Source organism: Patagioenas fasciata, chromosome 1 (assembly GCF_037038585.1).
Source record: "Patagioenas fasciata isolate bPatFas1 chromosome 1, bPatFas1.hap1, whole genome shotgun sequence".
Classification (NCBI taxonomy): Eukaryota; Metazoa; Chordata; class Aves; order Columbiformes; family Columbidae; genus Patagioenas; species Patagioenas fasciata.
The window spans coordinates 9,090,585-9,111,824 of record NC_092520.1 but is presented as its reverse complement, the minus strand read 5'-3'; the positions used below and the strand labels follow the sequence as shown (position 1 = coordinate 9,111,824).

General features: G+C 43.3%; 1 long non-coding RNA gene across 2 annotated transcripts; it reads left to right on the top strand.

Annotated features, from left to right (window-relative positions):
• The first annotated feature begins 41 nt into the window (after window positions 1–41).
• Window positions 42–20,606, top strand: LOC136098982 (uncharacterized). 2 transcript variants are annotated; one of them, XR_011736254.1, is made up of 2 exons: window positions 42–12,382; window positions 14,536–20,606. It is a non-coding gene; the product is annotated as an uncharacterized lncRNA (long non-coding RNA). The 2 variants fall into 2 exon arrangements; XR_011736265.1 differs by lacking the exon at window positions 14,536–20,606 and adding an exon at window positions 12,464–13,031.
• Window positions 20,607–21,240: the final 634 nt, after the last annotated feature.

The window sequence follows — 21,240 nt, the reverse complement described above, 5'->3', positions numbered from 1 at the left end:
GGCCGCGGGTGAGGGCGGCAGGTCGGGGCTGGTTCGGGGGGGAAGGTGGGAACGTGTGGGCCCCGGTGGCCTGGGGGTCGTGCTGCTGGGGAAGAGGGGCTCGGTGCGGGGCTGAGAGTGCCGGGGGCAGCAGCCCGGCCCTGGGGTGAAGGACGGGCTTGTGTGTTTATAAATATGTAAAGGGTGAGTGTGAAGAGGATGGAGCCAGACTCTTCTTGGTGACAACCAGTGATAGGACAAGGGGAAATGGGTGCAAACTGGAACACAGGAGGTTCCACTTAAATATGAGAAGAAACTTCTTCTCAGTGAGGGTGACAGAGCCTGGCCCAGGCTGCCCAGGGGGGTTGTGGAGTCTCCTACTCTGCAGACATTCAAACCCACCTGGACACCTTCCTGTGGAACCTCAGCTGGGTGTTCCTGCTCCGGCAGGGGCGTTAGACTGGATGAGCTTTCCAGGTCCCTTCCAGTCACTGATATTCTGTGATTCTGTGTGGAGAGCGGAGCTAGGCTCTGGGCCTGGCCTCAGTGTGGGGGGCACTCAGCTGGGCTGTGACTTTGTCACACCCTGGGTGACACCCTGGGCTTGCTGATTTGCGGCTCTTTTAAGGGTTGTTGCTTCTGTCTGATAACTGCACTAATAATGTTTGGCTGACATTACGTGGTTTAGTGTGGCCAGTCAGAGGAGCTTTGCTCCCTCCTAAATGTACCTGCTCTCTGTGCGTCCATTGGAAAAGCTGAGAGAATGGATGAGATGGTGTCAGACCTCAGCCTGGTATGAGAGCAGTCAAACTAACTTAACCTCTCTGTTTTCTTACCTGTGCTTGCTGTCTGATGTTTTCATAGTTTAGCCAGCAGACCAGGTGCTGTCTGAGGTTAATCGCACCCTCTGGCTGGCTTGTAGGAGGTAGGCTAGATTCTGAGCTGTGGATTGTAGACTTTCCTGTACCAAATGCTATCGCGGCTTGTGCTGGTCTCTGCTTCAGGGAATGGGAAATGATCTGTTCACCAAAGGGGAGATTAATTAAATCTCTTCTAGGCTTAAGAGGACTGTAGTTTCCTGAAATAACATGTGGAAGAGCTTTGCTCAAAACTGGGAGGGAGGACACTGAAATTATTGCATGATTTTAGAAATAACACCTTTTCTAGTTACAGCTGATTCCTGTGAAATAAAGTGCTTTATTGCTTCAAGAAGATAACTCCGTTGAAAACAGTTTTGAAGAGCTTCACAGGCTCACTGGAAGTCTTGGCTAAAGTCTAGTAGTGGTATAGCTCAGGAAAAGCAGAGTTGTGAGTTTTTATTTCATAGTTTGGCTCCTCCTGGAGGTAAGTACAATGCATTTACTAAGGATATTGCCTCACAGTAAGTGCAGGGGTGTAGTAATGTGTTTACCTCCGTATATGTTTAAATGATGGAGAAAGGATGTTATGAGATATTCTGTGATGCAGTTACTTAGTGTGAATCCTGCAGCCTTTCAAGATTTGTTGATATTACAGCAACGTGTGGTGTTATTCTGTCTCTTTAAATCCAGCTCCTTATAGCTAAAGAATCTGAACCAGTTACTTACCTTTCTGTGAAATGCCCGGTGTCCTGGGACAGGAGGTGCTTCTCTCCACGCCCAGCTTGTCCAGTGTTGCCATATTCATCACCGAAGGAGTGGAGGGAACATAATGCTCTGTTGCTGCTGCAACTTTCAGTAATAGTTGTGTACATCTGAAGAATTCTGAGTTACAAGTACAGTCCCTTGTATTTCTTTTCTACTTCTTATTCTTTATGCAGATACCTTTAGATTAGATATTCTGTGGGCAAGAGGGGCAGTGGTGTGATTATTTCTGTCACAGTGGTTGCCCACTGTAGACTACAAGCCTGTGCTTAGACCTTTGTAATTATGTTAAGTATTTCAGTGGGATAATTGGCCGGGGGGCTCGCTTTTTCTGTAACTGGTAGAAGACATGTATGTAAAATCTTTCTCCAAGGTAAGTCTACTGACCTTAATGATGGTATTTTTGTTATTTAAACTGGTTTAGAAACAACTGGTTTCACCTGCATCAATTCCCTTTCTTCTTCCTCTTCCCCCTTGTGTCAGTGGTGCTGCTCTGGGGAGGACAAGGATGCATCCTGCTTCACAAATAATTTTATTTTATTGTTCATACCATGTTTCTTTACCTGAAGATATAGATGCCACTGATGTCTCAGCTGAGAGTTGCTATAGCAGATGAAAATGTAGAAAAAAGGAACTGACTTCGTAAACTACCCAGTTGAATGCCTGATGCAAGACACAAGTAGAATAGTTTTCTGTCTGTGCAGTTCACTTTAATCCGTTTGGGAGTGTCTGATACTTGTCAGTGTCTGGATTATACTTACTGATGACAACTTGTCTGAGGTGTTCATTTTGAAGTTTGTGTTGTACGTCTCAAACTTGGATACTCTGCGCACTTGAAAGAGCTCATGTCCAAGTCCGTTCTGACCCAACAGGTCTTAATTGCAAGATCCACAGGAAGCTTACAGTCCTATTGCAGAAACAAGTGTTGTCTCAGCATTTCATGTGGAAAGACGTAAGGTGACAATAGAATTGAAAGCCTACCTTTGGCATTTCTTAAATACATGGGTACATTCTGGTATAACACTTAATGAAAACATCTTCCAGTGTCTCTGTGGCCCTTAGCCTGTGGAGCTGATGTTTGTCTATAGTCGGACTACTATGGCTGACATCCTACACTGCAGAAGCTGTGTTTTGTCTTTGTTACTAAAGTGATTTTGGTGACAGTGGACTCAGGTAAGCAGCCACCCACTGTGCTGAAGATCAGAAGCGGTTGGAACACCCTGCAAGAGGGATGTGGAGGGTGAGGATAAGTAGGAATGTGTGATGCCTTTGCTCAAAGAACAAACGGCTTAATCTAAGTTTGTATGTAGAAACCAGGCTTCATATTTCAGCTTTCATTCTGACACATTCTTGCTTCTACTGAAAACTTCAAGGATTTTGATGCTATACATGGAGCTATACTGGGTAGTGTACCAAAAACAGCTCTGCAGTCCGCTTGAGAAATATACAAGTTTACACGATTGAGTGTACGAATACAATTTTTAAGGTGGCTGATGTTCTGTCATGGTGTCAGTGCAGCATGGAGAACTGGCAAGGTGTTGGGGTTGTCTCAGTTCTTGCAAGTTGATTACCAGCCCTTATACAATTCCTGATATGCTAATTCATCAGATGAAAAGATTTTTAATGTGCGTTCAGAAAGTAGAATATGGTTTCTAAGGGTGGTTGACATGATCTATGCTACTCTTGGCAAATAAGTTTTGTTTTAAAATCCTGTTTCTTAATTATCCCAGCAGTTAATAACTAACATCCCTTAGTTGTCCACAGTCCCCTTGGAAGAAGGGGGAGAGTTCAAGTGGCACTGACCAACTGCTTACTTCAAAGCCTGTGGGGGAAGGGTGTAAACTCTTTAACATCGAAGGTACTGCTCGGATTCTGGAGGCTGAAGAAACTGCTATGACGGTTTTTTGTATGTAATTGTCTCACGTGGAGCTATTTCCCAAAGAGTGTCCAGGGCTGCAAGGTGAAAGGTGAGTGAATTTAGTTGGGTAAAATAGGTAAGTATTTCCATAGTGTGTTATCGTTTCTAAGTATCTTAATGATGACAATACAGAAAAACACATTGTCTACTTTGTTCTTGAGCAGGGAAAGCTTGCAAAAAAAAAACAGGTAAGAGTGGAAGGCTTCTGTGCTTTAAGTGTTCTTAGTGAGATCATGGGGATGCAGCTGTTAAACCCATTTCTGGAAGAACTTCCTGTTCCTGTATAGCCTAAAAAGTTTATTCTTCCCTGAGAATAATTCTAGTGACTGATTATAAAGTGCTAACTTTTTTCAGTCTTTCAGCCCAAGAAGAGTGCTCTTAGGAGCAGTCAAGAACCTCTTCAGGTAGCAGGGACGTGTTCTTCGACCGGAGCACGGCAGCGGTTCAGTAGCAGTTACACAGCAGGAGGGGGTGTGCAGGCTGCTGCAGATCCCTTGGGTTTGTAAGAGCTGGTATCTGAAAGAACTCATTTGAGAAGAGAAAAACTCAAGTTTCTTCCACAACTTCAAGGGAGTTACAAGGAGAGCTCATCTAACACTGAAATGGGAAATTGCTTTTATTGTAGATGCTGGAGAAGGGGACCGGAATAGTGCTGATCAGGGCACTGTGATGGGCCTTGGAAAAACTGCAGGTGGTTAGAGTGTAAGAGACTCCAGTTGTGGGGAGCTCTTTTTGGAAAGGCACACTACAGCAGTGGGGGAAATGTGCTGAACAGCGATCTGCAGCTGGTTCTTGGTATGAGTCAATGTATCTGATAAGGTGGGATGGCTTAAGATAGCCATTGAAAAGCATGCAGTTGCAGGCAGACCATGCCTCTTGAAAGCATATATGCAGCTTTGGAGTTCATGACCACCTAAACAGCTTCAGTTTTCATCAAATAAGAGTATTTCCTGAATTTGAAATCGCGTTGCTTGGTCCACTGAACTCTTGCAGAGCTAGGTGACTGACTGGCCACAGGGCTGCGCTGAACAAGAGTGTTGGGCACCCATGTGTTGCTGGAGGCTCTGGCACGCAAATATGGCTGGGATGGGCTTCAGGGCTGAGTGTAAATCCTTCGGTTGCCCAGGTTCTAGTTTTCCTAGCCACAGTGGGCGCTTCCACATGAAACAAGGAAATGTGAGCTATGCTGTTGTGTGTGTGCACTGCCCTCTTCAGCACAAAACCTGATCAAACCCTTCATTAAATAAGGTAGGTAAGGGCATTACGATGGGCTTACACTAGGTGTGGACCTCGGTGGGATGCTGCTAATCCTGGAAAGGTCTTTTGTTGTGAACTGAATTGGTAACTGGTGCTGTTCTATGGATGTGCCTGGCTGTACCAAAGAAGTTGTATGTGAGCTGATAAATCCTCATGTTACTAACTTACTCCTCTGATTAAAAAAGATGGGAGGAGAGGCAGCAGGGAATTGTTTTTGAATGGTGACATAAATTCTGAAATTATAAGCCCACTAGAAACATGTTTGTGGAAAGAACGCGTTTTGGGAGATGATGAATGCTGTGACAAAGGCAATTTGAGCAGTCTGCTGACACTCTTGCTTGTCCCTGTTTGTGTTTTGAGGTTTGTAGGGAAAACTGTTTGACATTGGGAGTCTGCGAAGGCCATAGCCCCAGGAAAAAAATTAACAACTGGAATTTTGTGTCAAACTATGCACAATGATTTTTTAAGAAAGTCCTGCAACTGAATGGTTATGCTGGAGTCCCTGATGATGCACACCAGTGTTCTCGGGTTCTCTGGCTAGTTGTATGCAGTGACACAGAATTGTGTGTTGCTTCCTATGTCACTCAGGTTAAAATAGAAGTATTGGCAATGTGCGTACTTAAGTGATAGTATTGCCATCAGATCATTGCTTCACACACACCATTTCCTTTTGGGTAAGTTAACGCTGCATTGCGAAAAAGCACACAGCACCGTGGAGGGTGTCAAGTAATAGCACCTCCTGTGCCAGAATTCTCTGGATTTGTTCCTTTTCCTTTCCTTGGTCTCTGCTGTTTACCCAGCTTTTAGCCATTCTGCACGTTATCATTGGTTGTTTCTTTTTTGCCGCCTTATTAGGCTTTTTATGGGTGGGTTTTTTGGTGTGTATTGCAGTTTGATGTGCTGCATTTTGTTGGGTTTTAGTTTCTTTTTCTCTGCAAATACCTCTTCCTGCAAAACAGTGGAACAACAGTAAGTATCTCAGGTTCCTGGCCAAGTTTCCACTTGCATGGTTTCACTTGCTCCATTCTGTCAAGTTATTTACATGCAGTGTCCTAAGAATACAGTCAGTGCTGGTGAGCAGCTAACCATCACCTCCTGGCCCCAGTCCACGTAGGTCAGGTTTACATAAGCCTGGTTCTTCACCAGGAATTCAGTGGCCGCTCTGGCAGCCCTCGGTTTCCTGTTGCACAACTTCATGGGCAAGGTAGCGTTACGCTGCTCTTGCAGAGGCTTTAAAATGGACACAGTAGGATCAATCGTATTACTGAGTTACATGACCCAGAATCTCTTCAGAACTTTGCTCTTCTGCATACACAAGACCTGGGGTTCTCATGGTGAGGAGTTCACATTTTTCATGGTGGGTCTGATGTGATCCAGGTGGGGTTTTTCAACATGGATGTATAATGCTGACTAAGCCACCCTGCTGAAAGCAGAGCTGTTGTCTCCCAGCGTCTGCATTCTTCCATATCAGGGCTGGTTTGTATCCAGTAGAGAGTCTCTTTGGGCATGCTTTCCCAGGAGGCATGTTACCTTGTCTTGCTGCTTTGAGCTCTCCAAAAATGGGCTTGCAAAGGCTTTGGTGGCGTTGCTGGTTTAAGGGGTTTGGTGTTACCTTTTCCCGTTCGCCCTCCCATGCCAACACAATTCTCTAGAGAGCAGCACCGTGAGTTATCAGTGTCTTAATAAGTGCATTACACCCTTCCATGTGCTTTTCTGTGGTTCAGGGTGGAAGTAGATGAGGTCTGTAGTTGTGCGGCTTTCTAAAACCAGGGTCAGGTTAGTGAACTGGTTTAGAGCATTTGCAACACGGCACTAAAAATAGCTGACCTGGTGCACAGCAGAAGTTGGGAGTCGTTCAGCTTGTTGCTGTAGCCTCTTGACCCATTAAATGGTGTGTCTGGGAATGTATTTCATTTTGTGGGGGAGGAGCAGCAACCTGTCCCCTGTGCACATGGATGCTTTTGTTAACTCTGTTTTCTGTTCCAGGTCTCATGACCCAGCTAAATGTTTTGATGTGTGCAACCTCCTGACCGGGCAGCAGCAGCTGGAGCAGCCCTGATGTCTATAGGCAGCACTGGCAATGGCCAGATATAGTCTTGACAAATCCCAGTGGGAGAAGAGAGCTGGAGAATGATGTGGAGCAGTCTACACCTACATTTTTATAACTTCCAGAGAGTACAGATTTGTTACGTTGCAATGGAACTGGATTCTTATTGGAGAGTTGTATGTTATCTCTGCACACTTTGCCAAATATTCCTTCTGTATTTAATGGCAGAGTACATCTGCGGAGAGAGAATTAGGCACTAAAACGTTTCACATATAGATAAAAAGCCTAAACTCAGCTTTCCACATTGGCATTTTTGCAGTGCTCCTGATACAAGCGAAGCCAGCTTTGCCACTCTAAATTCCCTTAGAGCATAAATATGATTTACTGCCTCTGTCCTGATAATGGTGAGCGTTGTCCTCTGATGAGGATGACATGGTGGCAGCTGTTTCGCAGTGACGTGCAGCAGCCTCCCTGTACTTGCTCTGCTTTAGTGAATGTCAACTAAAATAGTAATTGTGTCCCTTAAGAGTTAGGTCATTGCTGTTGTTAACCTTCCTGGAAAAACAAATCAGAGGCAGCGGCAGATGCAATCCTCACGTGAATGCACAGCCAAGGAGGTGCTGTGTCCCACTGGGGATGAAGGACAGTCGTGCTTTACCAACCTGTATCAGTGAGGTCTGTTTAACCTCCTAAAATTCCTACCCACTGACAGCTGCTCTTGTCTCCAGGTTCAGTTGTAACTGGAGCAGCTGCTGTCCCAGTGCTACCTCCTGGAAATGAGTGAGGGAATAACTTATTTTAGTAGGTGCTCCAATGAAAACAAATGGATTTGCTTACTCTTAATATATTTAATTTGTAAATTAATCATTATAAATATTTTAATAGTGCAAATATATTTAGAAATACATACTTGGAAATAGGTGCATATATGTATATAAATATTAATTTACATATATTGCCAATATTGATAAATAATAATTTATAAATTAACATGTTCTAAAATGTAAATTAATGAGCATGGGGAATCATGGAGAAATAGAGGAGCTCTGCGTTGCCAACAGACTCTTGGGATGGAGTAGCTGTTTCCTCTTGAGGACAGTTTGAGCCTGAAAGTCTGGTCCCCAACTAACACAGTTTGTGTGAATCATCTTGTTCTGTTAAAATGTCTAATCATGTCATGTCTTTTAAACTCTCACCCTTGAGAAGGTTCTTTGGCTGCAGATTAACCTTGTCCTGAGTACTGAGGCATGTGACATGCGTGGCCATGGCAGCAGGTATGTATGGGGTCTCACAAGTTTCTGTCCGCACGTCAGCGTTTGGCTCTCCGGGGTTGATAACATTGCTGCCATTCATTCTGAGCGGCGTGGCAGCCTCCTTCACGTAGGTTTGACGGTATCGCAAATATCCCAACCTTTTGCTGTAGTCTGTTCTCTTATCTGATACCAATTTAGGTACGAATCATGGCAGCCAAGATCAAGGGTTTGGAATATGCGCCAGTTGTGCTTTCTGGTATGGGTGGAGCTGCCTCTTGGGTACAGTGGAGCTGTCACTTAGATTTCTCCCGAAGGAAATGTGGATTTTCTCTCTGCTGTGGCAATGTGTTACGTGCTCGACCTTCTGGCAGCGTTCACCTCTGTGGGGTGCAATGTGGTGACTCCAGAAGTCTTCACCCGATTTACTGTTCAGTGACGCAGCAGGGAGTGCAAGGCCTTACTTTGCTCCTGTCCACCGCCTGGAAATTGCATTTGGCTTTGGTCACTATTTTGTTTCTAGCTGATACACAGGTGTTAACAGAGGCTTTGTGCCAACACATAGACTTGCCAAACTTCGGGATTTTTTTTCCTTTCTACAGTATCTCCCTGTCACTCATATGTAGCACTTCGCACTCTGTGTTCAATCTGTAGGTTATACCTTGGTGTGTGTGAGAAACCTCCGGATAATTCCTCACTTGCACAGTTGTGTGGGGCTGCTGATTCCAGTGGCTGCAGAATTACAGCTATTGCATCCCATCATTATAAAGAAGAAAGTAAGTTTGGAGGAAGGAGTCCTCCTTCACATGTTGTCTATTGGGATGTCCCAAACAGCTCCAGAGCTGCTGTGGAGCTGTGACCAGGCACTGCCATTCATGCACCCCCTACCCTGGGTGGTGGGAGCCAGCATCCCACGATGGAGGTGAGGGGACACCAGTTTTAAGCGGCACCGGCGCCGTCGTCCACCTTTGTGGCTTTGTGGTCACTGTGGTTTCTTTGCTCCACCCCCCCGCACCTCAAGCTCATTCCTGTTCTTGTTTGAAAATGGCTGCTTGAATGTGGCCTTTTAGCACAAGCAGTTTGTAGATTAAAGGAGGCCTGGATGTGTTTTGGCTGACTGTGGAAAAAAAGCTGCAGGTCCTTTCGCAGATTGTATCAAAAGGGACATTAATGTGGACAAGGTTCAAGAAATACCTTTGTAGAGTCTTCTGTGACCTCTGCTAAATTTGACAAAGCACTTGGTCTTTTCTTCAGTGGAAACATGGTCAGATACTCTTCCATGGTCCTATCATGGCAATCTTGCAATGGGGTTTTGAAATCCTTTGCTCAGTAAGAAAGCCCTGATGAACTTTAAATGTGGAGGTGGATCTGCACTTTTTCCAGGAGTCCTTCAGAGCGGGTGTTGATAGGAGGAAGACATGTTATACATTTCTACTTTTTTGTTAGATATTTCAGCTAAATAAGTCCTAGAGAATCCCTATATATTCCACATAACTTAATTACATTTCTCCATTTTGCACAAATATGATTTATTTATATGCCTGTACATAAAAGCACATTTCTTAGCAGGCTTTTCTCTCATGTTTTATAGTACAGCTGCATATAGCCTCATTGGATAAGTCAGGAATATCTGAATAACAAATGTAATGTTGGGTTATAAAACACAGGAGTTACGGAGCTCAAACTTTGGAGGACCTGGATCTTCTGGTACATTCAGTGGGCAAATCATTTACACCTCAGCACCGTGTTTTGCACTGGAGGGTGTTTGTGTGAATATCTTGCTGCTGTTTATCTGCCTTGGCATCTCTTATCTGGGGGGAGGATAATCTTATGGTTCCCGTTAAATCTTTTTTGGGGGAGGAAGGGCTGGAATGACACTTAAAAGGTAGATGAGAAATTCTCTCTGTGTGCAGAGTGTCATATTTTTTTAACCTCTGCATCTTAAAAATTTTAAGTAGCACCTTCTATTACCTAAACTGATGGCACCTGAGGACAAATGGATCTCTGCACCCAGTTGCCTCAAATACCTTACAGACAGGAGCCGTTTTGCATATCTCCAGTGAAGATGCAGAATCACAGTATTGCTGGGAACCAACCAGTCCCCACTAAAACACAACAGTGCAAAAACTGGTCAGCAGGCTGGGCAAACCCAGCCCCTCTTAGAATGTTACACCTACACCATTCTGTCTAAAAACTATTATCTCTCAGCAAGCTAGTTGGAAACATTTTAAAGAGGAGAATCAAATACTTAGCAGTACCTCTGTAGGGTTCCCCCCATTTTTATGCACTGATAAATGTATTACTCCTCCAACTTTAATTAAGATATTGGAAGCCATCTGTAGATAAAATGCAACTTTTTGGTGTTTGAAACAGTTTTAACTAATCCATTTTCATAACCAGTTTGTGGCATCACTGGATAAATTCACATTTCTGAGTCCGAGACATGAAGTGGCTTTGTGTTGTCTCTTTAGAAAACAGTAAAAATCGCAAAGGGAACCCTGATTTTCAAAACAGGAACATCAGATTTGTGTTTCATTTGAAATGAGTGTATCACATGCTCATCCAGTCAGTGCTCATGTAGGGTTTGTGGTTTAGTAGCCCATCTGTTTTGCCTGCAGAGCAGCACAGAGAACACTGATGGTGTTAGCAGTTGTAAATCACTGTCTTCATCACTGACCCCCCGAGGGATGTGGTGGCATTTAAACCTGGGCTGGATGCAGCTGCCAGGGGAGCCAGGGAAGGGCAGAGCTGTTTGTGGTCCCCCCCGTGTCCTGCTCACACCTTGGGCTGGAGCCTTCAATGTATCTGAATAGGGAGCTGCAAAGTGCATGTGTGAGGTGTTGGTCTGTGGGAGCTGTGAAAGCATAGAGTTCTGGTCCACTCTGCTTGTGGGTGTCTGTCAGCAGAGGGTGGCTCTAAGACCCTCCATATGTCACTTCAATATTTAAACACTTCACAGACTGAGTATTGAGAATGATGGCCCTAGTGCTTCCTTTATTTCCTAATCCTCCAGTTGTCTGGGTAGTAATTATAAGAAATTAACAAAGATTTTTCATTTGAGCTTTCCCTCAGTGTTTGTTTTGCTTTGACATTATTATTCTAGATGACAATAACCAATTTAGGAAGACAGGTTTGAGATACCAGTCCTGTTGATTGGGAACCACTTTAGTCCAGGACCAGAGTATTTGAAAGAGACAGCTCTCTGAATAAATTGGCAGTGTTCTAGCATTTATTAGGGATTGAAATTTAAGATACTAGTAGTGAATGGACTTCCTTTCACCAAATATCAGATGCCTAACAGGTGCGCAGTTTGTGCTGAGACTTTCCTTATGCTCTGTGCAGGGGACCACACACATCCCAAGGTTGATTTCAATACCTCTTCCCTTAATATAAAAATCTAAGTTTGCAGAACACAAGCTAGCAGGAGCCTGACCCCAAACATTTGCACATGTATAATTATTCTCATGTGGGGTCCCACTACGTGCAACAGTTTACGATTAGTTAATGATGTAATTCTTATGCAGGAACGGGCTCAATTCTCATGTTGTGTTACACTGAGACTAATTTGTCCCGTGAGATTTCTGTTCCTTTCTGTTGGCTGCAGAGGGAGCAGAGGTTAGACTGGCTTAAAGTTAGACTTCCAACCTACACACTTAGCTAAGCTACATCTCACCCGCTGTGTCTACAGGCTGGTCTTGCTAATACTAGGCAATAAACTACCTCATCTTTAGAGGTCTGTAGACACTTAATAGATTTTATGCCATTGGATGTGAAATCAGATCCATAAAGTGTGGCAGTGAGTTACATAATTAGTAGATAGTAATTAACTTGTCTGAAATAAGTGGAATTCCACATGGGAGCAGTTGCACAAGTATAAGTAGTTCAGGCTGTTGTTGACTGGAAATCTGTGAGGAAGCTGTATATAATAAAAAATAGTGGTGATAAATTATCATGTTCTAATATACAGTGATTTATATTCTGCATTGGATGTTGAGAATTTTCCTATGCATACTTAAGCATTTTTTAAAGATTTGAACAAGAATTCAATAATCCCTGTCGTTGATTTCAGTTTACCACTCAGAACCCATGTTTTCAAAACTGAATTAGTATATAAAGTTCCTCAATTTTCAAAAAAGCTGAGTACCAGCAGTCTTCATTTTGAACTATTTCAGAAATACAGCACGGATATGAGACCTTAGTATCTGTGTATTAGAGCAGACAGCATTCCTCTCTGCAGAAACAGCCAACATAGTGACCAACTCAAGCTGAAGATTGAAGCAGCACCTTCCGGAATGTCTACAAACAACAGGTAACCTCTGGCTTTCCCTTCCGCAAACCGCAGACAACACCAAACACACATGAATAGGATTCGCATCCTCCTCTTCTGCAGGGATCAGACCTTTTGAACCAGTTTCCAGAGAATGGTGCTTGATGCATTTGATGTATTTGAATGCAGAGAAATGCCATGAGAATGATTAGAGGAACAGGGTCAGCAGGATGAGACCAAGTTGTTGCAGACACGGGGATGTATTCATGACACCAGCAGGTGCCGTGGCACTTGTGGAACAGTTCCCAGTCCACACCAGACTGTACAGAGCTATCTGCACTCGTGCTCTGCTTCAGGTTAATGATATGGAAAATCTTGTGTGTGATTCTTTGCTGTAATGACCTGTTAGTAACCATTTGGGCTTTCAAGGGATGGAAATGACACATGATTTATGAAACAACCTCTTCCTGTTTGCAATGATTCAGTGAAATACTGAGTCATGTCTACATCTTCCTTGTACAGACTCTTTGTTGTTTGCTACCTAGGATCTGGATCAATGGTGCTGGACAACAGTTTTTACTTGAACTAGTCTTAGTTTTATCAGTTTTGGATGAATTACTGCTTTTTCCTAGGGAAAAGGTTTGAGCTACATTGCTGCTAATTTGAATGACAATATATTGCTAAAAAACAAGCTGGATTTAGTTTGGGTTAAATTAATGAATTAATTATTTGGGGGACTAATTACTTGCATTTACTGTGTGCCAAGTCACCTAACTCTCCTCCCATGGTGTAATGAGTCCAGGGGCCCAAGAAGTTCTGGTTTCAGATGGGAAGTAGATATTGCAGTGTTTTGCCAGATTGTACTTCACCACCTTTTGGAGCGAGCCCCTAATGCCACGGAAATGTCAGCAGTAGGACACCTGACCCTTCAAGGGCTGAAGTGGAGTCAGTGTCTGAAAACAGAACCTAAATTCTTTCATCAGGTTTGCGCAGTTGGGTATTTTTTCTCTACAGAACTTAGCAGAGGCTTGGGGAAAGGAGGTTGGATGGTCTTATTCATGGTGGCTTAGTTTAGTTTAACTTTGAAAACACAGTGACTGAAGAGGTGTGTATTCAGTGGCTACATTGGAGGGCAATGAAACTGGTAGGGGTCTGGAGCACAAGTGTGATGGCAGCGGTTGAGGGAACTGGGGCTGTTCAGCCTGAAGAAAAGGAAGCTGAGGGGAGACCTTATTGTGGTCTACAACTGCCTGAAAGGAGGTTGTAGCATGGAGGGTGTTGGTCTCTTCTCCCAAGTAGCAAGTGATAGGACATGAGGAAATGGCCTCAAGTTGTGCCAGAGGAGCTTCAGATTGGATATTAGGAAAAATTTCTTCCCAGAAAGGGTTGTCAGGCATTGGAACAGGCTGCCCAGGGCAGTGGTGGAGTCACCATCCCTGGAGGGGTTTAAAAGGCATTTAGACAAGGTTCTTAGGGGCATGGTTTAGTGCTAGAGTTAGGTTATGATTGGACTCAATCTTGAGGGTCTCTTCCAACCTAAATGATTCTATGATTCTGCAGAGTCGGATGGGTGTACTGACAAATAGCTGCAGACCATGCAGCTCTGTTAATTCCTTTCTGCCAATGAGATGTTCCTGCTCATCTCTTGGACAGTGTCGTTAGTTGTTGGTCTTGGTCATAACTGGACCCAGCTGATGGAGTGTAAACTCATATACCAGTTGTATAGCCACCAGGCCATCCTAGAACCAAGTCTTTTTTAGTTATTATACCACAGAAAAAAGAGGAAAGAAGAGTGAGTAAGCAAAATTACGTCAGTGGGGTAAAAGAGCCAACAGTTTTCTGTATTTGAAATGCAGTGCCTTTGGATTATGGCAATTTACAATTGCTTCATGAAGACACAGAATTTTGCAAAATCTTTGACAAGGAAAATGCAGGTGCAACATGATGGTTTTTTCTTGTGGAACATTTTAATGGCTATGCCCAGCTTTCCCAGTGGGATCTTACTTTCTTAGAGCAGAGATTTGTCACCACTTACTTGATTTGGATGAACTTTCTGCCAGAATCAAGGGAGGAATTGACAGGGCAGACTTTAGCAACAAGGAAATTGTGACACGTTTGAAGAACACACGAGCTCAGCTGCTGCTGTTTCAAAAGGCAGCTGCTTGTCAGCAAAACAAGCTCTTTTTTTCCTGCAGGTGTCTTGTCTCTGCCTTGCAGCGATGTTGAGAAGATGTTTCATCTTGTGAGAAGGCAGAGGAACAAGATCTACTGTAGTAAGAACATCTATTCAGTTGAACTGAAGCGTTAACCCCAGTGGGGACTGCAATGAGTAGACAACTTTTGCAGTTATGAGTGGGTCTGTTTTCCAACCGAACCAACACACAGCTTTTAAGACAAAGGCAGGAAGCACATATTGGTACAAGAGCACATGAAAAAATCACTCGCTGCCCTTTTGCGGGTCATGGGTGGCTTGGGGCAGATATGTCCGCCTTCCAAGACAAGTCAACAGTGCAAAACTTGACCGTATGAAAAATACTCTTTTTTTTTTTTTTTTAAATACACAAAGTTCAGTCTTAAAGCAGTGAAGATGCTAAAACAGCACACAGAGCGATTATATCTTTCAGAAATCTGACTGAACACAAGTAGCCAAGGGTCTGAGAACTGATATAAAGCTGTGATACCTCTTCTCCATCCTCCCTGGAACTCTACAACCAGAACCCATAGCACACCATGTCTTTCCAAGCCTGAATATTCACTTGTACATGGAGAAGAACATGGGAGGCTCTTTAAAGGCCCCTTGATAACTGGAACAAGAAAACTTTGTTTAGCTATGAGTGGAATGTCCTCTTATAAAATGCCAAATAGCCTTGTATTCTTTAGGTCAAAAGCTAATAAGACAAGCTGTGACCTCTTCTTATTTCTATTCCTTTACAATAAAAATCTGGAGTGCTTTAAAAATGCTGAGAACGTGACAGCAGTTGACAAGAAAGGAAGGGATGTATGGAGATACTGTGCTGAAGAAATTCTAATTATTTTTATAAAACAAAGTTTTATGCTGATGTAGGTCTGGCATTTGCAATTTCAGCCAGAAGCCAGGGCTAAGTTTTCTCAGCCAAGCCCCTTACACGCTCTGCCTTTCACCCGTATGGAAGGACATCTAATTTGGTAAAATCCCACAGTGACTTTAAGGGGAGAGATCCTAAGAAATGAGACAGCTGCTTGAACTTTTTAACTTTTTCTCAGTGAAAGTTTTATTTTTAGTGTCTGTGTAGTGTGCTGGTTCTGTTATTTTTATTACTGGATCTGTGCATCCATGGATCCCCAAGTGTCCAGGTTTGGTTCCGGTTAGATGTGGGTACATGATCACACAACCACATTTGCATTGAGTTAAGTACTCATGGTATGGAGTTCATATGAATTTTATAACATCTGGTAGCTGATACATGATATAAAGTGGCAATGGCACAGAGAGAGCAGTAGCTGTGATCGCATTAAGTGTGTCAGAATGAAATTAGACTAACAAAACTTTTAAAGACATTTTAGCTGACAGCATGAGTGAAAGCTGGATCTGCAGCTTGGATAGTGGGTTATTATATGTCTGGTCTGACACTAAGGACCCTAATGTTGGATTTATTGTGCCATTAAGCCACAATCAGAGAGGAGGAGGAGGGTGAACTGTATCTTTTACAGCTGCTAAAAATGGAAAGCACTTTGTCACTGGTATGTTCTTCTCAGTGAAAAAGCCAGTGATATTTGAAAACTGCTCTTGGAGATGATTCAACCATCTACACGTTTAATCTTCAAAATATTCTGTGTTACTGCATAGGGGTGGGGAAGAACAACGTAAAACTGCTAACATTAACAGGGAGATTTAGAGAAGATGTGACACAGGCATTTGTGTAACTGTACTTTGTTGAGCTGAGCACAGGTACAGTTCTTGTCTACTTGGATCATTTAACTGGCTTAGGACCAAAATATATGCTTAATATTCAACAGCCACCTATGCCCAGTAATGACAGTGCCCTCCAGTGATGTCTTACTAGGTCAATAAAATATTAGCTAGATAGTAGCTGGGTTTTTCTGGTTAAAACTAGAGTTTCATTAAATTCTAAGATAAGGCAAAAAAAATATTACTTCTTCCAGTCTTTAATCTGGTTATCTGCCATGATAACTTCGTGACTGGATAATTTGAATCTGCTAATTTATTGGTTTAACTGAAACTGCAGCCTAGATCACATAAAATATAGAGCTTTGCTTTGTTTTCAATCAGCTGGGTGAAACAATTAGTGTATTAGGTAAGTAATGCACTTTGTGAGATTCCTGTTTGTGCATTCACCCTTCCTATGCAACCCATACGTGGGACATGACATTTGTTTACTTCACCAGACCACAAGCTGGGTCACAAACTCTGAAGCTCTGGTGTGGAATCCCCGGCCTCTTAAGTGACCACCTACATCCCTTACATTACACAGGCTGTAACATCCCTGATAAAATGGCTGTGATAGATACTGGTCTTGTAATAATGAGAATGTAGATGTTTATAAATTATAAATATGCAATATGGATCTGCTAGCTTGCCTTTAGTCACCTCCATTAAGTCAACACGAGACAGAAAATGGCCAAATATTTTCACCTGTTGGAGCATCTCACCACCTGCTGCAGCACGAAACAACCCCAGCCACCCGGCCTGCTGGGGTAGTGCCTTTTCTCTCCATTTTTACTATATATCGTGTTCCCTGGAACACGGTATGTAGTAAAATGCACAAGGTGGTGTTTTGGCTCGGGGGAGAAGGCTGCCTCTGGCTTGTCTGGGATGCTGCAGCTGTGGTTGGACCCCTAGAAGGGGACAAGATGCTTTTCTTTGGTACAGTTAAGCGTGATGAATTGGGTGAAATATTTTAAGAGCAGGATGGGATAGAAAGAAGCTTTTGAAAGACAGGACCTTCCCTACAAGGAGTTAATTTAGAAACCACCTGTTTTGCCTCACTTGAAGTGTTCTCTCTCTTTTAGAAAAACGCCCATTCCTTTATGTTTTAACGAAATCTAATTACTGACATCAAGAGCTTTGTGTTTTGGGACGGTTGTTGCAAGGGAGAACTGGGGGCAGGTCCACCTCAAAGATCTGCTGCCTCTACTAGAGAGCTAATGTCATCATATCTGTTTGTTACCACCAACATTAATTTGCCTGCCTTCAGGCGTCTTGCAGGATTATAATGCGAATTCATTAATTAATTGCCAAAAGTGCCGTTCTTCTGCCCTGTGCTTAGTGCATTGATTTGCACACTTACAAGGCAGGAGTAAACTGCAGAACGCAGTGATTTGAACTGAAACCATCGCTAAACTTTGGCCTGGAGGCATCAAGTTGCTTTCCTGATCATTGCCATTACACATGCTGAGTACAGAGGTGAAGAGCAATGGAAGGGCAAGGGAAAAGAGAAAGACTCATAAAGCACCTTAGCAGAACTAACTGCATTAATCAGTCTGATTTTTGCCCTTTTAAATGCTGCTGTGTTTGCAACATGAGGCCCTTTATAACAGAAGAACAAAGCATATTTGCTGCCCCTCTACTTATTTACATGCTAGTATGTAATTTTTACGGTGTTTCACGTGGTGTGGGTGAGACAAATAGGAACCTGTGTACATCCTTATTTCTGTGATGGAAGCAGCGAGGGGGGAAAGGGGAAAAGGAGAAGCCAGAATTTCTGCTAATAGGAAGAGAAAGCAGATATATTCTGAAAAGATTTTATGAGCAAACTACTACTGTGCCTGCTTCCTGCTGAGTTCAGCTGCAGCTCACCAGCTCATCAGAATGTACATACTCTGCTTATTTGCTGCATTAACTTGGTGACTGTATAATTTGGCTTGGCTCATTTATTGTCTTAACTGAAATTATAGCCTAAATCCTATAAAATATAGAGCATATACATATATATGGATTATCGAGGGTTAGTTTTATTATGGGGCTAGATGCTATCTCCTTTTACAGCACTGAGTGGTTAATTAGACACAAATACATGACTTTCACCCTCTGTCTAAATACATTTAAAATTATGCCAGGCTGCCCAAACAAGGTGTTGTCTCATATAAACCAAACTCAAAGCAAGAACTGATCCTGACCAAGTTAGTAACCTGTCCTGATTCCTGTTTCCCTTGGCACATCTCCAAGTCCTGATTCTCACCGTATGTCCCAGGACACCAGCTGCTCCCAACCTCAGTTCCTTAATTCCTTACAGATTGATTGTGACCAGCAATATTTACTGTATTTTTTTGATAAAGTGCTGCAAACAGACGGGGATACTGGGTAGCTGTATGTTCCTGCTGCATGCAGATAAACTGTAGTTGAAGTTTTTTCCCTGCTAGCAATTCAGGCAAAGCGCTTGGGAATTAGCCCAGGACTTTTATGATGGTTTGAAGACGAATATTGTATTTCTTTAAACGTTGCTGCTTGGGTCAGCCAGTGGATTGTTTTACTGTAGTGTCTTTGGAGTCCTTAAAAAGATTTCACTTTGGCTTGGCGTTACTGGGGCTCAGCTGGGAAGGCAAGGGCTTTAGGCTGTGTCAGTTCAGGGACGAAGTCCTTGTGCTTTTATTGTTCTGTCTTGTGGCCTTGCAGAGTGTCAGGCACAGATCAGGGCCCTTCTCTCGAGGCCACATTCTCTGTCCCCTCCACGTCCCTTCCACCAATATGACACCATTGCAGGGATGCGATGAGCGGGGCCTACTCAGACCACGGATGAAGGAAGGGCCGGTTCACCTGGTCCTTGTGCAGGAGCCCTCAGGCAGGGCCTGTGAGGAGGCCATGGCTTCATCCTCATCCCACCCACCCTCAGGCACATTCCACCTCCTCAAAACCTTTGCAGCACAGCCGGGGTAGCTTTCCTCTTCATATATTGAAATAATTACTCTGCTACAAGCAAAATAGGACTTTTGTTTCCCTAGAACTCTGAAGGGTGATGTGTATGCAGCTATAAAGCTTTGGGGATCCTCGGGCGATGGATGCAGGCAGGGCATTCTGACTTGGGAGTCCTCAAGAGCAGCACAAAAGGTGTATAATCATGTCTTTCTGGCCCTGTGCAAGATGAATTTATGTGTCATAATATTAAATGGACTAACTAGGTCACTTGGCTTCTTTTTAATTATTTTAATCTTTTTACAAGATACAAAACAGGCTTAAGTCAAAAACTGTTCCTTAATGTAAAGGGTTGGAGGGGGTGGTTTAGTTTGGCTGTTTGGTGATGGTGACAGCTCTCCCCTCGGCTTTGCAGAGCGCTGATACTCGTCTGCTGAGCAGGTTTACACCTCCTTCCTCAACATCCATAAAGATTCGTGGGAGACAATTACAATCATAGCAGTAGGAAGAGTCAGACTGTAGTTAAACCTTCCAGCCCACACAGTAACAGGAAAATCCTGTTTGAGGAATCGGGGAAGAGCCTCCTCTGCATAACACAAGATGATGTGCTGATAATGCTGCAATCCCCCCACCCTCTATGCAGTTACTCCATTGTAAGTGACCACAGAGTTCAGTCCACTGTGGGCCTTTATTTTTTTAGATATTCTTTTACAACAAAGGGCTGTCCAGGGTGGGATAAGAAGAGATGGGTTTCTTGGAAGCATTTATGCAGTTGAACTATTTTATTTAATGACCACACAAGCTAAGGTCACTGCAAAAGATGATTGTTTTCTGAGCCATGCACGAGTTTTCTTTTCCAGACTGAAAATTAGAGGAGAGATGTGTTGGTAGAGAGGTGCAGAGCAGTGCAAGCCATCCAGGAAAAGCCCCTGTGCAAGGTCCCGTAAACGTTAATGTTGGTGGAACGCAGCTGTGTGAAGCAGGTAAAACACCATCCTGAGACCAGATCTGCTCTGTTCAAGAGAAACGCTGGAAACCCTTCGCAGTACAGTACACACAAAAAGTTTCTTCACCACAATAAGAAGCTGTGGTTGGTCTAGTAGTGTAAGCTGAACCTCAAAACTGACACTTCCAGGCAAGTGAGAACAGATTTTAACCAAAAATCAAAACATTTTTCCCAGAAAAATGCCCTGAGGAGCAGTATCAAATTCATTTCTTGGAGCTTTCTTAATCTAAGTGAAGAGCTGCAGGGGAACACCACCCGCCTTATCTACTGATTGGGGAAAACTACTTTGCATCTCACAGTCAAGCCATGCGTTTTCTGATGGACAGTGTGCTTTTGTTTAAGAAAATCCGAAGCTTTGCTTCTAATTAAACCCAACACAAATAAATATATTTTTAAAAATTCTTTGCAAATCTTTGCCAACATTTCATTTTTTTTCCACAGTGGGTAACAAAGACATTAGCAACTGGCAACATAAATTGAAAAAAACTTACCAAACCAATAGGAATCATTCTATGGGCAAGAAGCCACTCAGGGAAAAAAAAAAAACAGTGAAGGTGTCCCCTTCAGTAGCACTTTTGTCTCATATAACAGTCCCATAAGCAAAGCAGCTGAAACTTCCATGGGCTTGGTGCAAAACTGGTTGTGTAACTGTGCTCAGGAAATATTTACCAGTGATTCACGGGCAGAATAGAGCGGTGCCCCTGCAGTGGTCCATCTGCTTCCACAAAGACGTAAGGGAACAGCTCTTCATTTTTAGAGCTTGCTGTTCACATTGCCTTTTTCTTTTTAATGGTTTTTTACAGTATCAGTGCAAAGATCAGATGATTCTCTGGTAGTCAGATCCTCGCTCACTGCGAACATGCAGTTGTGCAGGCTGTACATTCATTATGTAAATCACTTGCAGCATTTCTCGTGGGTTAATGTGAGGCGTGTGACTTCAATGCCAGCAGTAAGGAGCGGGATCTGATGGGTTTGCTCTTTGGAACTAACGAACAAATGAAAGACCAGCCATCTTGATTTCCTTCAGTTTGGAGCAGATGAAAA